At 47.3% G+C, this 14820-nt stretch overlaps 1 long non-coding RNA gene across 1 annotated transcript in view; it reads right to left on the minus strand.

Annotated features, from left to right (window-relative positions):
* Nucleotides 1-345: 345 nt before the first annotated feature.
* Nucleotides 346-14820, minus strand: part of LOC147022087 (uncharacterized) — a 79086-nt gene continuing 64611 nt past the window's right edge. The window contains exon 3 of the long non-coding RNA XR_015060628.1: nucleotides 346-1394. This is a non-coding gene — a long non-coding RNA (uncharacterized LOC147022087). The remainder of the gene's footprint in view (nucleotides 1395-14820) is intronic.

Genomic DNA, 14820 nt, shown 5'->3' on the forward strand with positions numbered 1-14820 from the left:
ATTCTTAACCTAATTTATACCCTTATTCCCTTTCCAATTTTCACCGTTTCCACGACTGTGCTGAACGACTTTCTTGCATTCTTATAGCTGTGAGCACATTTTGCTTTTATGATGAGTAATACGAGCTATTATATTTCAAACATTTATATTATAACTCATAAATAAAGGTCACACTTCTGAGCAAATGATGGCAATTCAAAAATCACAACTGACGTGTGAACACCTGTGTGGTGAAGCTGTGTATAATGTAGGAGCTGTTGGACACAGGGGAAGCACTCTTTGATATAGCAAGCCGCGTAACCTGCTGTCACTTGGAATATTTCAGAAGAAAAGAGAACTTGCAACCCGCACTTTTCTTTTGTCTTATTCATTTCAGTTTATGCAGTACGTATGGTAATATCGAGGTATGCATTCCTGCTTCCTTGCTTAACATTCAGCATTTGTTAACATTCAGCGATAGCTCACCGACTCTTCACGAAGAACACCGTGGGAACTTTAACCTCCGCCAACCAATATTAGTAGATGGGACGCCTCGTTTAATGTCCATCGGAGGGATGGCACACATTGACGCCTCGCCCTGCATGAGAAAAGCCAGGATGACAGTTTAGAGCTAGATCACTCAGAGGTGAAAGGGCATATTTTTAGGCCATCCAGCTCGACACATTTCCAGATTTTCAGTCCCTTGGGGAAGTGATTTACAAGAAGCCAATCTTATTTGTTTAAGAAATGACAAAGACGTTCCACAACAAGTTAACATTGAATGCAAACCTACACAGTTACCCAAGGATGTCGCACTGACTTTGGCTCAACACATTGCCTGCTGTCTTGACACTTCGTCAGATTTGGTCCCATGATTGTTGGCAACCTGGGTAACATTCTTCCTGACCTGTTAAGTTGCACGAGAGACATGTGATTTAGGGAAGTAAAGGCTTGAACGACACATCTTCCCCTACCACCTGATCCACTTTTGAGCCGTGGCTCCAGTGGGCACCATCATTGCTACATGCGACTCCAGAGCTGTCCTAATGCTGCGAGGAAGCGTGTCAGCAACTCTCAAGCAACCACGACTGGCAGTCCCAGGCCCACCCCGGCACACGACACGCGAAACAAAACGATCACTTTGTGCGGCGAGTCCCGCTGTTGTACACATCAATTATTCAAATTCTCAGATTAACAGGGATAAACCGAGGCGTCTTTGCCGGAGCGCCGCACCCGAGGAGACCTTCTTCTTTCTGGCTGCGAGCTTTGTGCTGGCGAAGCGCAGCGAGGCATCGACTCTTCATGGCTAATTGATGAGTCGTGCTGGCTGGGATTGGAGAACGAGCCTTCCCATGCACAATGTCTGTGATTTGAAAACTGGGGTCCCATCTGCATGCTCCATCATGTTTGGGTCACTGAGGAGGATGGAGGAGAGAGGAAGGGGGGAATGAGGAAGTGGGGAGGGGGTTTGGGAAGAGAAGAGCATGAGGGGAGGGGGTTCTGGACTTGCGTTTGGTAGGGGGACTTGCGGTGAAAGGGTGTGGGGGGGGGGTGTGGTGGATAGTACAGGATTGAACGAAATGGGGAGCATTAATACAGCATGCGGAGACTGCCTGGATATGTCAATGGGGGTGGAGAGGGGAGGGTGTTTCAGAGAAGGCAGTAAGATGAGAAGGGAAGGCAACATGAGGGAGTGGAAGGGAAGACAGGATGAGAGGAAGGGAAGGCTGTTTGAGGGGAAGGGAAGGCAGCATGAGAGGAAGGGATGGTGGCATGAGGGGCAGAAAAGCAAGGGTTGGGGAAGGAAATGGTGATAAAACATGCCCAAACAGCAACATTTTATTTTTACTGCGGGGTTCTATATAAACCTTGGTGGGAGGATTTAAAACCCATGCTATCTACCTTACAAAGGCCTGTCTAACTGCCTGCGTGCATGCTCGCACATGCTGCAACCTCTGCAGCGGCCTACCCCTCCTGTCGGCTCACTCCAAATCTGATTTGTACATGCTTACCGTGCTTCCCAGGTAACTCAATGCTCACTGAGACTACACTCTGGGTAAGCAGTTTTAAATTAAAAACTAAACTGTCAGTCCATAACAGTCCCCTTAACAGAGGGGGAGGGGTGGAGAGAGGGAGAGGGAGATGGCGAGGGGGTGGGAGGGAGAGGGTGAGGGAGAGGGAGAGGGGTGGGAGACAGAGAGAGAGAGGGGGGATTTCAGGAGGTGTGACATCCAGTTATTGTCCATCCGAAAGACGACACACACATTAATGAATTACCCTGCCTGTGAAACACCGGGATGACAGTTTATCGCAGGGTTAAAAAAAAAAAAATTGTATACCTTGGCGAGGCTCGTATGAGAGCTAACACACAACACACAGCAATGGGGGCATGAGACAAGAGGGGTGGGAGTGGGAAGGACAAAACAGTGAGGAACAGAGACATCAGGAGATCCATGGAAGGGAGAGGGATGGGGCGGAGAACATGGTGAATACAAGATAGACATTACAGGGATTTTCAGGAAGGAAAGCAGGGAATTTGAAGGAGGTGGGCTTGGGGTGGATTAACGGGGGAAGAAAAGATCAAGGATTTGAATGGGGAATGATAAGAGGTGGTGGTGAACAGCTGTTTTGAAGACATGGAGGGAAGAGTGGGATTGAAGAGAGTGTGGGCGTTTGTTCCAAAGGTGGGGAAAAAAGAGGAATGAAAGAGTGAAGGTGAGCAGTGATTTGTAATTTTGGTAGTTTTACCAGAAAGGGGTTGCTGGCGGTGGTGAACAACTGTTTTGAAGCTGTTCGAACCTGTTGAAGCTGTTGAAGGGTTGGGAGTCGAACCCAGGTTTGACAGCTGAGAGCATGCGTGCATACCTTTCGGCTATCCTGCTGTGATGTGGCAATTCAATGGTTTGTTACAACTGAAAACATTTTTTACTTATTGTAATCATCTAATTTATTTTGCCTTTTTAACTTCAGAGATGTCCCGATGGAGAACCATGCCACGGTATCGCCATGGAAGCTTGTCGAGATCGAAGCTTTAAGAGCGATCACCAAGTGGCTTAAGCACTCAAGCAAGCACTGCAATAAAATGGTTGAAGAAACTTTTAAAGACGCAACGTTTAATTTTTTTAATATGTATCTCTCTACATCAAAGTGATGGGTCGTATAATGAAAGAAGATCGTACAAATGGGGAAACGTAATGTAAAATAAAATTGCATATTTTCAGCAGGTGAGCCACCGCCCGAGGCATCACATGATAATGCAAGGCCAAATGCAGGTGAGTGAAGCCTAAATTTTGTTGATCTCGATCAATATGGTCAGTGACAGTGCGAATACATTTGCCGTGTATGGCCATGGTTTGGAAACGAACAACCAAGCAGCTTGTACAGCACTCGCTAAGTGGCTTAAGCACTCCAGCAAGGACTCCACAATTAAAGGGTTGATAAGGAACGGCTGGCTTGGCAAGTGATTAGCGATTGCCGATCAGTTATATAAACACCATACGCCCGTGTTTATGTTCATATATGAGATGCCCAGAACGTCAAGCAATGTCCGAATTGGACAAATGAACATTTTTATTTAGCAATCAGAACTGCTGCTGAGGTCAATTAAAAAGTTTAAATTTTGAAATTCAGTTCAGGTGAAGATATTTTTGAGGTTATGGCATGTGTAGAAATTAAATAAAGCCACGAATGCTGGCATCTCTGGGCGTTTATAAGCATTTCAATGTATCCAGCGATCCATCGCAATGATGATGAGGAAAGTGAAAAACAAACTTTACTGTTCCAAGTTAAGGCATTGTTGAGTAGGCCAAAAAAAGGTGAATTAAGACCGCAGCGAGGGACAGTGATGTGACCAAGGATAATGACTTGATAAAGGACAATTAAATAAGGCCGTTAATTATCTTCAAAAGGGGTCTTTACATTTACCCAAACACCCAATTTTTCACTCATGCACTCCCTTGGAGTTTTCTTATTATGTATGTTGGCTGATAGGTTTCATGGTTTTGGAGTTATGTAGGACACACACACACACACACACACACACACACACACACACACACACACACACACACACACACACACACACATTGATTGACTGACTGATTGACACATACTCCCATTATTATGGACATATATATAATTGAAGACATCTTTTTTGGAATTTCTTTTTACCCTTTTCAAGGTTGCTTCCAAAGTTTGATTACTGTGCAATAATATGCTTTTGCAATAACATGGTTTTAAAGTTTTAATGTTTGCTGGATCGTCTCTGAGGAATGGCCACATGAGAGATGTTGATTGGTGGAGCTGAATGTGTTTCTATCGTCCCACAATTGGGAATCTCTGCTGCTCAAAACGTCCAAATTTACGTGCAGAACTAATTACCCGACTCATCAATTATTAAGGATGTGCTATATAAAAAGGTGGAAAAAAAAAAACCTGATGAAAACTCGGTGTTCTGCTTTGGACGCATTTTCTCGGGAGCACGGTTAATGTGTGTGCTCGTGCGTGCGCACATGTACAGTGCGTGACAACCTTATATATTTTCTGCACATATATACACTCTTTGTGCAAGTGATGAATCCATCTCACAATATAGCACTGCTATTTCCAATTGGAACCCGGGCCAGTGGTAGGAGCGAAAAAGAGTGACAATACGCTGGAGAAGGTTCTACATGACCCTGTGCATGAGGTCCTCACTGTTGGAGCTGCGAGTATGAACTTAGCAGCGAGGCAGCCGTGGAGGAGATAAGACTTGGAGGAGAAATTACGCGAAAAGCGAAATTATTATATGGGACACTGGAATGCTCGCACCCACCCCACCCCAACACAACCATCCTATTCCCCCTGCGCCACTACCTAACTTCCCATGCTAGATAGCAAAGAATAACACGAAAAGCGGCACGTCAGTCATATTTATGCTTCGCTGGAGCCCTGTCGCTACCCTTGAAAACCCAATCTTGAGTCATAACAATATACGTTTTCCAGCCAACCCACCATTATCTCCACACTTCGCCTTCAATATACAGCATTGGCGGCATGTTCTGCGTCGGATCCTCGCAGGTACTTTTCATGGGACCAGAACGTGCGGACTGCTGAAAAATTGACTCGTCACGAACGAGCATTAATGAACACAATGGAGTGAAACGGGCACGAAAAGTCCATGCGGACATGCATTATGGATGTGCCACCCGTCCCGACTGCCGCCTGTGATTGTTTGTGCCTCATAATGACAGGACAGAGGGTTGCGTGCGTGCGCCCTTTGGCTTTGGGGGATCGGAAGCATGCCCTCTCCAGGCTCGTTTCCCAGGAGAGTGTGCCTGGCAAGCATCCCGACAGACACTCCCCTTGGATAAGGTACCTAGCAGGCACTTCTCCAGGAGGAGGTGCCCGGCAGGCACTTCTCTCGGAGGACGAGCCCGGTTGGCACTTCTCCAGGAGGAGGTGCCCGGCAGGCACTTCTCTTGGAGGGACGCCCAGGAGGAACTTCTCCAGGAGGAACTTCTCCAGGAGGAAGCACCTGGTAGGCACTTCTCCAAGTATATACTTTTCATGGGATGAGAACGTGCGGACTGCTGAAAAATTGACTTGTCACGAACAAACATTAATGAACACCCCGTGTCCCCCCCCCCCCCCGTGTTGTATACCCCGTGTTCCCCACCCCATCCCTCTCCCTTCCACAGATCTCCTAATGTCTCTGTTCCCCACTGTTTTGTCCTTCCCCTTCCGCCCCTCTTGTCTCATGCCCCCCTTGCTGTGTGTTGTGTGTTAGCTCTCATATGAGCCTCAACAAAGTATACAAAAAAAAGAAAAAATTGGAGGGACCCGCTAGGCACTTCTCCAGGAGGAGGTGCCTGGTAGGCACTTCTCACAAGGAGTAGACATTGGAGGATGAAAACAAAGGCATAAGCAGGAGGGAGGGGTGGGAAGGGGCAGTGGGTGACGGGCTTTTAAGACCAAGCCAATTCCTACTCCCTTGCTCTCCCTGCAGACCAGTATATGCACTTGTTATGTCAAGTGGTCAAATTGGGAGTTTCGACCCATTTTCATCAACATATACCTGTAGTGATGCATGAAATGAAATTTGACACTTTGGAGGTTTTTCCAAACACATCTTCTTCCATCGATGAATTTCCGCTTGTGTGAGTAATCTATCACACACTGGCTGGAGAGATTCGACTCCATTCCATCGCTACATTTGGTCTCGATTGGTAAAGCAAGAATAATCTCAATTCATTTATTTCTACAGGATGCAGTGATGGGACAAACCGCCAAATGATAACGAGCCATCACTTGTAGCCCTCAAATATAAAGTAACATATGTGATGAAATTTTTTCCGTTTGGACCCACAAACAAATGCAAGTTTTGTGAGTTAAAAATACCGCACAAAGCTCTGTGACGTGACAATTCCTGCAGGTTATGCTATATCCCTCCTCGTACAAACTGCAGCTTACCTGTTTATCACATCCTGTCAGGCGCTGCTTCTGAGGTCTCCCTGGGGCCTTTTCCGAAAAATAAATAAAACTATTTTAACACGTTTCTGGGCCGAGTCAGTCGCGCACGATCTGTAGGGGGAGCGCTGTTTCGGTTTTCACCGCAGGGAGGTGATGAAATCCCGTCGGGCCGGGTGTAAACGACGGCTGCTTGGTGGGAGTTCCGTGAGTGGGTGAGTCTTGGTATATATTGTTATATAGACGAGTCGGTACCCACGGAAATCCCGTGGTATGTAAAATGTGACTTCAACAATATAATGCAGAGAACAGTTAGATATTATGTGAATTTATTATTGTCTAGTTCTGTGCTCCTTCGGGCTGGCAGGATGGCCCAGAGATACGTGGACTTGCCTCGAAGCCGTCAAGCATGGGTTCGAATCCCGACGCAGCTATAAACTGTCATCCCAGTGTTTCACAGACAGGGTGATTCATCAATATATGTTCCGTCCCTTGGATGGATGTCAAACTTGGGATACATTCATAAATGTGTATATATATATATATATATATATATATATATATATATATATATATATATATATATATATATATATATATATATATATATATATATATTTGTGGTCCGGGGGTCGGTGGCGAGAACGACCACGAGGTGGGGAAACTAGGTGGGGAAAGTTTGCGTCGTCGCCCACCAAACTCCCCGGAATTGTGGGCCGTCGCTCAGATAACTCCGCGAGCCGGCGGGTCGTCTAACTGACCGTGGTCGCCAATATCTCAACTGCGTAGCGTAGGGTGTATTTGTCTATAACCAATTTACCTAATTAACTATGTGATTTCGACTACCGGGGAAACCACGCCCTCGGCATGTCTTGCTCGAACCGGGTTACTCAACCGACTGCGGTAGAGTTCCAACTACCGACTACCATCTCCGGTTCGGGTGCAGCCAAGCAGAAACTGCCAAAGCCGTGCCGGCTGGAATGAACGTATTATCGGGGATAAAACCCCGCCTGAACTCAGAACCGAACCATGCTGGACCAATTCAAGAAGGGATGGAAACGAACTGGGAACATTTCTAACAAGTTTTATTTACAGAAAATGAAGACACAAAGCAAGACTTAACGAGAATATGCAAGAAGTATTTACAATGATCCAAAAACACTTATTCAGTTCTATTTACAAGACGGGCCCACACACAGACACACACACACACACACACACACACACACACACACACACACACACACACACACACACACACACACACACAATGAAAAGAAACCCAGAGTTCTTTATTGGACCCTCGCAGCTGAGAAGAGAGACAAGCTGGGGGTCAGAGTTTGGTGGTGTACCTGACCGTTGGAGGAATGGCGTGTTCCACAATGCGGCATCTGACAAAGGTCGTTGGTCCAGTCCCCAGTCGCACGTAGGGACTCGTGGTTCGTGGCGGAGCTCGGGTGGTGAACAATCGGGGTCCACGGAGGGAGGTCATGGTCGCTCTATCCTTCCTTAAAACTCCTCGTAGCAGCCACCGTGAAAGCAATCTCTACCCGTTACAGCCACCGTGAAAGCAAACTCGACCGGACCCTTTTTTACAGAGAGTCTCAGAGATTTATTGGCCTCTCTCCACGGGGAGGAGCCCTTGGCGAACACACCTCGCTGTCCACCTTTGATTGGACAGGATTCTCCGGCCCACCTTTCCGGGGCGGGGCCTCTGCCCCTGCCAGGAGACCCCAGTTACTCCTCCACGTGGCTTCGTACTTGACAAGTAACAGTATCAACGCGGTTACGGCCCCTGGCGGGAAACCCCAGCCACTCTTCCACGCGGGTTCATACTTGACGAGTAACAGTATAAATGTTGCAAAGGTTGCCGTGAAAGAGTTACAATGTTCATGGGAGCCGAGAAACCGGAACCGCGAGACCCCTCTCGGCAAGTCAAGGTACGAGCAGCCAGCAGGTGGTGATGGAGCATGATGGGCCGAAGGGGTCATGCAGATGGGATGGTTTATTGGATGGCTTGTTGGAGGGTTCGTTGGATGTAAAGATTTAATAACCAAACTGAAAAAAATCGCAAAGCACGCCTTTGATTCTCCCACGAGACAAAAGGAAGGGGATCTGACTACACACATACTTAACGACATAACTGACTTTTGGGACATCTGTATGTTGAATGCTTATGGTTTCCAGATCCGTAACAATATATATTGTTATGGTTTCAGCGGTGGCGGGATTCGCACCTGACTCTTGGCAGCCAGTGTCAAGGATTCGGACGAGTGATGTCAATCGCACCCTACTCTTGACAGCCAAATGTTGAAGATTCGGCGTCACTTAACATCACCGCCGTCTCCGGGGTTATAACGCCGGCTGGTTTGGCACAATTCTCGGGTTACGCGCCCCAGATCACGATACCAAAATACACCTGTGCCTTGCCAGCTGGGGAAATAGACCCCGGTTACAGACTGGATTTATCAGAGACCGAGCGTAGTCTCACAGTCCGTAACCATTTTGGTTTTATATCCAAATCGAGCAGATCGTTCCTCAGTGCGGCACAAATTAATTCAAGGCGGCAAATCTCGTCTTACTCAGCCATATTTATTGGGGACACATCGGGGAACACAACACAAGCTAATATAAGCATTCACGACAATGTTATAATTAATCTATAACCCGTTCTTAACTAGGGAGCTACGGATTACGGGTTTCGAACGGAACCCCAGCGAGATAAACCTTAGACAACATGCAGACAAGACACGGACAGCATGCAGACATGACATGCAGACAAGACATGGACAGCATGCAGACATGACATGCAGACAAGACACAGAGTACTAGGTGATGCTTCATGGACGAGAGGGAAAGTGTCAAAAGCACGAATGCAGCTCGTGACAAGCCGATGTCAACGGATTTGAGCACCCGGCTCGAGCATGCCGCGTGGCAAGATGGCGGCGTCATCCTTTTGTCGCACCCCTCACGCACGCAGCCTCGGTGTGTTCAGACCCCACGTAAGGTCAACGGCACAAGACGAAAGATCTATGGTATGCTCCAGCTGGCTTTTCACAAGGTCCAGTATACAAGTCCGGGCCTAGCCTGTTCACCAAACAAGGCCAAATCGAGGTATTGGGCTCTGCAGGTGGATCGACAAATGTGTTGAGCCGTGAAGTGAGTAAGGACAGAGGCTCCATGGTGAGACGCAGGTTGAACCTGTCGATGACCTCCTCATCAAGTCGATCGCCGACTCACACAGCAGCCACTTCCTCTCGACGCAGATTGCAGCCTCCCACTAATCGTTTCTAGACAGCAGAATCCTCACTCGACACTCAGGCTCAGTTACTCCCTCGGCAGATTGCCGACTCGACCGTCAGCTTCAGTTACTCCCTCAGCAGATGGCAGACAGACCTCATGCAGTCCCCTCCCTGCCTTTCTTTCGGCTCGCTCCTCACGAAAGCCGATCGCAAAACAGACACAGCCGTCCCCTGTACAGCCGATCGCACCACCTCGGCGCTCTCAGTTTCACCCTCGCCTTCCCGGCACTCTCTCACCTCCCAGCCGACTGCTCCTCCCAGAGCACTGGGCGGAGACTGTCGTCCGGAGAAGGGAAGGAATAAGAAGAACCTCTCGGTACACCACCACCGTATGAACAATGAACAGCCCCTACACCTCCCGACACACATGTAACGTCCAATTACCGAACAACCTGGCTAAACATGCATTTAATGGGGGATCTGGGCTAATGCTATATTTAATTACACACAAAGGGACATTTCCGCAACACTATGTGTATGTATATATTTAATATGTTTTATTTCGATAATAACAGCTAATCTGAACAGACACCAGCTTGTCACTCAGGGGGATTAATCCCCGGTTGTGTTCGGTGGAGCCGGACCTGGGGCCACCGCTCACAATTAATGTTGTGGTACGGTGGGTTGTTTTAAAACTACGAATGTCACCCATTTAACCACGAGTTCCAGTGTCCACCGTCTAATTATACCGTTTAACTCGAGGTCACGTGGTTACCTGAGCAGGGAGCGCGTCCTCGGCAAAGCACCAATGCTATCACAATTAGATTTTAATTAGGGCAGCCGAGCGTTTTAACCGCTGGTGTGTGCCGACGATTTTTTGGTCAAATCTGTGGTCATTACCTCCAAGTCTATCTCGGTTCGGACAATCCTAGACCAATGTAAGGAAAGGACAAGCATGGACAGGTTGGAAATCGACAAATGATTATTAATAATAAAATAAATTAATGTTAAGAACTTTTTATTTTCTGAGGTAAATGAAAGAATAAATTTCAAAGCAAAATCAATCAAAATGCCAGGAAAGAGACCAAGAGCAGATGCTTATCGGGGTTTGACTTACAGATAAACACAGACAAGGGTACCCAGCAGATCATTCAGGGAAAGGAAGGGGGCGGGGGGGAAGAATCATCTCGCTCACCAGAACGTAATCGTCCGTGAAGTGAAAACGTCCTGAAATGTGTGCGTGCGTGTCACGTCCGTCGCCAGCACCCAGCCAAGCCATACACTCTCTCGCGAACAGCCTTGAACACCAGTTGATGCCTGGAGGGCACCGAGATCGTCTGTCGTGGGTTTAGACCCTGGTGTTGTTGGTGACTTACCCGTGCCCCACTCGTTGGCGGTGCTGCTCACACCCGCACGCACACCACACGCTCGCTTCCTTCTCCTCCTTTACGCGCTTACACCCGCTTCTTGCTCGCTTCTCAAGCTTACTTCTCATTCTTTTCTCCCTCCCTGGCTTTCTTTCACCCCGCTTTCTTTCGCCTCGCTTTCTTTCGCCTCCGCTTTTCTCTCCCAGAACGTACCTCCCATTCGTTTTATATCTCCGGGCCGTCTCCGCGGGTGCAGTCCGCTCCAAGCTCACCCCGCCCCACTTGCGCACGGTTACCATGAGGAACCCGTGCACTCTCAAAAAAGGCGGGCATCGGAGCTCGTGAAAGAATGCTGCTGAGGAAAAATGAGGGCGGCCTTCAGAGCTCACGAAAGAACATTGCTGAGGAAATATGAGGGCGGGCTTCAGAGCTCGTTAAAGAAATGTGTGTAAACGTGTCTGTCGTAAAGAAAAAAGCTTCCCAAAAGAGAGGGGATCTATCATTTACCCTTCTCAACGCATCACATTTAAGATCCAATTACACATGGGGATGGGGCTAATCTGAACATGCATTTAAGGAAATAACTGTCTGAGGACCTGGATGTGTGGATGCATTCATCAGACGGGATTCTGAAATCAATAACAATATATACATATAAATAAATATATATATACATACATATATATATATATATATATATATATATATATATATATATATATATATATATATATATATATATATAGTTCCGGTTCTCGGAACCGTATGCATACAACATACAGTTGTCCCAAGTCAGTTATTCCATTAATATACGTGTAGTTAGATCCCTTCCTTGTGTAGTGGGAAGACACGGGGGTGCGTTGCGTTGGGTTTTAGTTAGGTTATTAAATCATTTTTCCCTTTTATTTTATCCCCACTCCATTTCATTTCTGAGGCAAAATCGCAACGTGCACCATGGAGTAGACCGGTGCTTTGAGTATTCCATGACTACTCCAAACCAGACATGGGCGGTGAATCACGTTCGTTTTGCACCCAGGTGGGCGGGCCAAACTTGCGTCTGGCCGAAACCCTGCCCAGAAAGGCGGACCACATGAAGGCCCGGTCCAATCGGAATGCTCGGATCAGACATTGCCGTCAGTTTCGCCATGGCTCCTCCCCAAGCTCCGTGATCTACAAAGTACGGAGCAATCCTCAGAGTTGGGTCGAGTTGGTTTTGCAGGTCGTTGGAGAGGTCGAGTTAGAATTGCGAGTTGTTTGGTTGTTGAAGAGAATTGCAAGTTGGAGAGGTTGAAGAGAATTGTTGTGAAAGTGTTCCTGCTGCCTCTGCCTCTGCCTACGTCTCGCCTCGACGGCCCGCCTACTATACTGGTCCTCACCCACACGACCTCGACCAAACCTCTTGTCCGGTCCTGCTACTGCTCAACTCTCGCCATTTTGGACTCCCCTCTCCTCCACCTAAGCTCCTGCTGCAGACACGATTACAACCAGTGCGGCTGTGGACCCAACTGCAGAGCTTTTGTCGGGTGCCGCACCACGGAGCATCCCTTCCCCCGAAATGCTCAGGTAACAAAAACTTTGACCTCAACTTCCTCCCTCCCTGGCTGCAAAAGTCCTTTGCCTTTCATTGGGTTTATTTTGTCTGAATGTGTCTGAGTGTGTTGGCACCTGTCCGTTAGATCAGCCTGTATAATATATTTTATTGTTGTGATTGTTGCTTTTATTAATCTCACGTCAAGTCTGCTCTGTGTCTGCTTTTGTAAGTTGCTTGTAAAATTGCCGCACCACACCTCTCTCATCTTTCCCCTGCATTACATACCGAATAAACTTTTTTGTTGTGTCACATGCTTTTTCCCGCTTATTGTAAATAAATAATTGTAGAAATGTTCCCAGCTCGTCTTTGTCTTTTCCTCCATTGGTCCAGTATGGTTCGCATCTGAGTTTTGCCGGATTTCCCAGCTGAGTTTAGTTTATATTCCCGATAATCCGTTCCTTCTCGCCGGTACGTCCTTGGCAGTACCACTCGACTGCATCCGATCGAGAAAGGTAGTCGGTCGTTGGTAGAGTGATCCGGTTCGGGCAAGGCGTACCGAGGGCGTGGTTCCCCGGAAGTCGAAACCGAATGGTTAATTAGGTAACTTGATTCTAGACAGGTGGATCCTCGGCCACGCGGTTGAGGTATTGGCATCCACGGTCCCTTAAGCGACTCACCGCGTCACGGAATTATCCGTGAGCAACGGCCTACAATTCCGGGGAGTCTGGTGGGAATCGACGTAGTTTCCCCCACCTTGTGGTCGTTCTCCACCAGACCCCTGGCCCACAACAATATATATATATATATATATATATATATATATATATATATGTATATACATGCATGTATATATATATATATACTAGCAATTACAACCAATCACTTGGCTGATGGGAGTGTGATGGGGAGGGGTGGAAAAAAGAGAGGAAGGCAGAGAGGATGGAGGGAAGGTAGGGGAAGCGAGGAAGGGGAGAAGAGCGAGGAAGGGGGGTAGAGGTGGGGAGAGCGATGCCTCATGAAACGTTGCTCCACTGAGGGGGGGGGAAGAGAGGAGACAGAGACAGAGACAGCTTGGGAGTGACACAGGTGTGGTAATAGAGTGCTGCATTTTATTCTGAGGGGGGAGCAAGAAGGGGGGCAGACAGAGTGGAAGGGGGGGGGAGAGGAGGAAACAAAAAGACAGGTGAGGGGTGAAGGTGGCATTAGCAAAGAGAGTGAATGTTATGCTTAATGACCGAACACAAACAAAAAAAAAACTCATGTCAAAACAGCTGTACACGCAACAACACAACAGAGTTTGTAAAGTTAACTGCAAGCACATCTGCAAAAACGTTGATATCCCAGTTCCAGAAAATTAATGGGAACATTAACCAAAAGCATGGACTGAAAACATGGAAGTACCGCTCACATACGACCTAATGATCCCACACATGCACATCGAAAAGAAAGCATTGCGATCAGATATCATACTTGGGTACAAAAATAAAGAGAAGGCATTGCTAAATGAGGTGTTAATACCAGTGATTTTGGATTAAACAATGCAGAAATCAAGAAAATGACCAAATACCAAGACCTTAAGAATGACATTTAAAGATCCTGGAAGCTGAACAGTGCAAAAGTTCTACCAGTGATAGTTGGAGCAACAGGAATGATGACAAAGAATCTCACAGAGATATTAAAAACCATCTCTGGGAATATTACTACAAACGAACTACGGTTGGAAGCTGTCCGGGGCTCAGTGACGATCCTGAAGAGAGCCCTCGACACAAATCTTTGAGAACAGAAAACTTCACAACTTGATCCATGAATCGTGACCCCTTACCGAAATAAAGGTGGATACTTTGAGCCTGCTCTGGGAGGACTCCATTCCACATTCTGAAACCCGCATATGTAGATACCAATCAATGGCACACACACACACACACACACACACACACACACACACACACACACACACACACACACACACACACACACACACACACACACACACACACACACACGGATACTTTGAGCCTGCTCTGGGAGGACTCCATTCCACATTCTGAAACCCGCATATGTAAATACCAATCAATGGCACACACACACACACACACACACACACACACACACACACACACACACACACACACACACACACACACACACACACACACACACACGGATACTTTGAGCCTGCTCTGGGAGGACTCCATTCCACATTCTGAAACCCGCATATGTAAATACCAATCAATGGCACACACACACACACACA

This window comes from Eptatretus burgeri, chromosome 8 (genome assembly GCF_056783735.1).
Source record: "Eptatretus burgeri isolate ZD-2024b chromosome 8, Ebu_testis_v1, whole genome shotgun sequence".
Taxonomy (NCBI): Eukaryota; Metazoa; Chordata; class Myxini; order Myxiniformes; family Myxinidae; genus Eptatretus; species Eptatretus burgeri.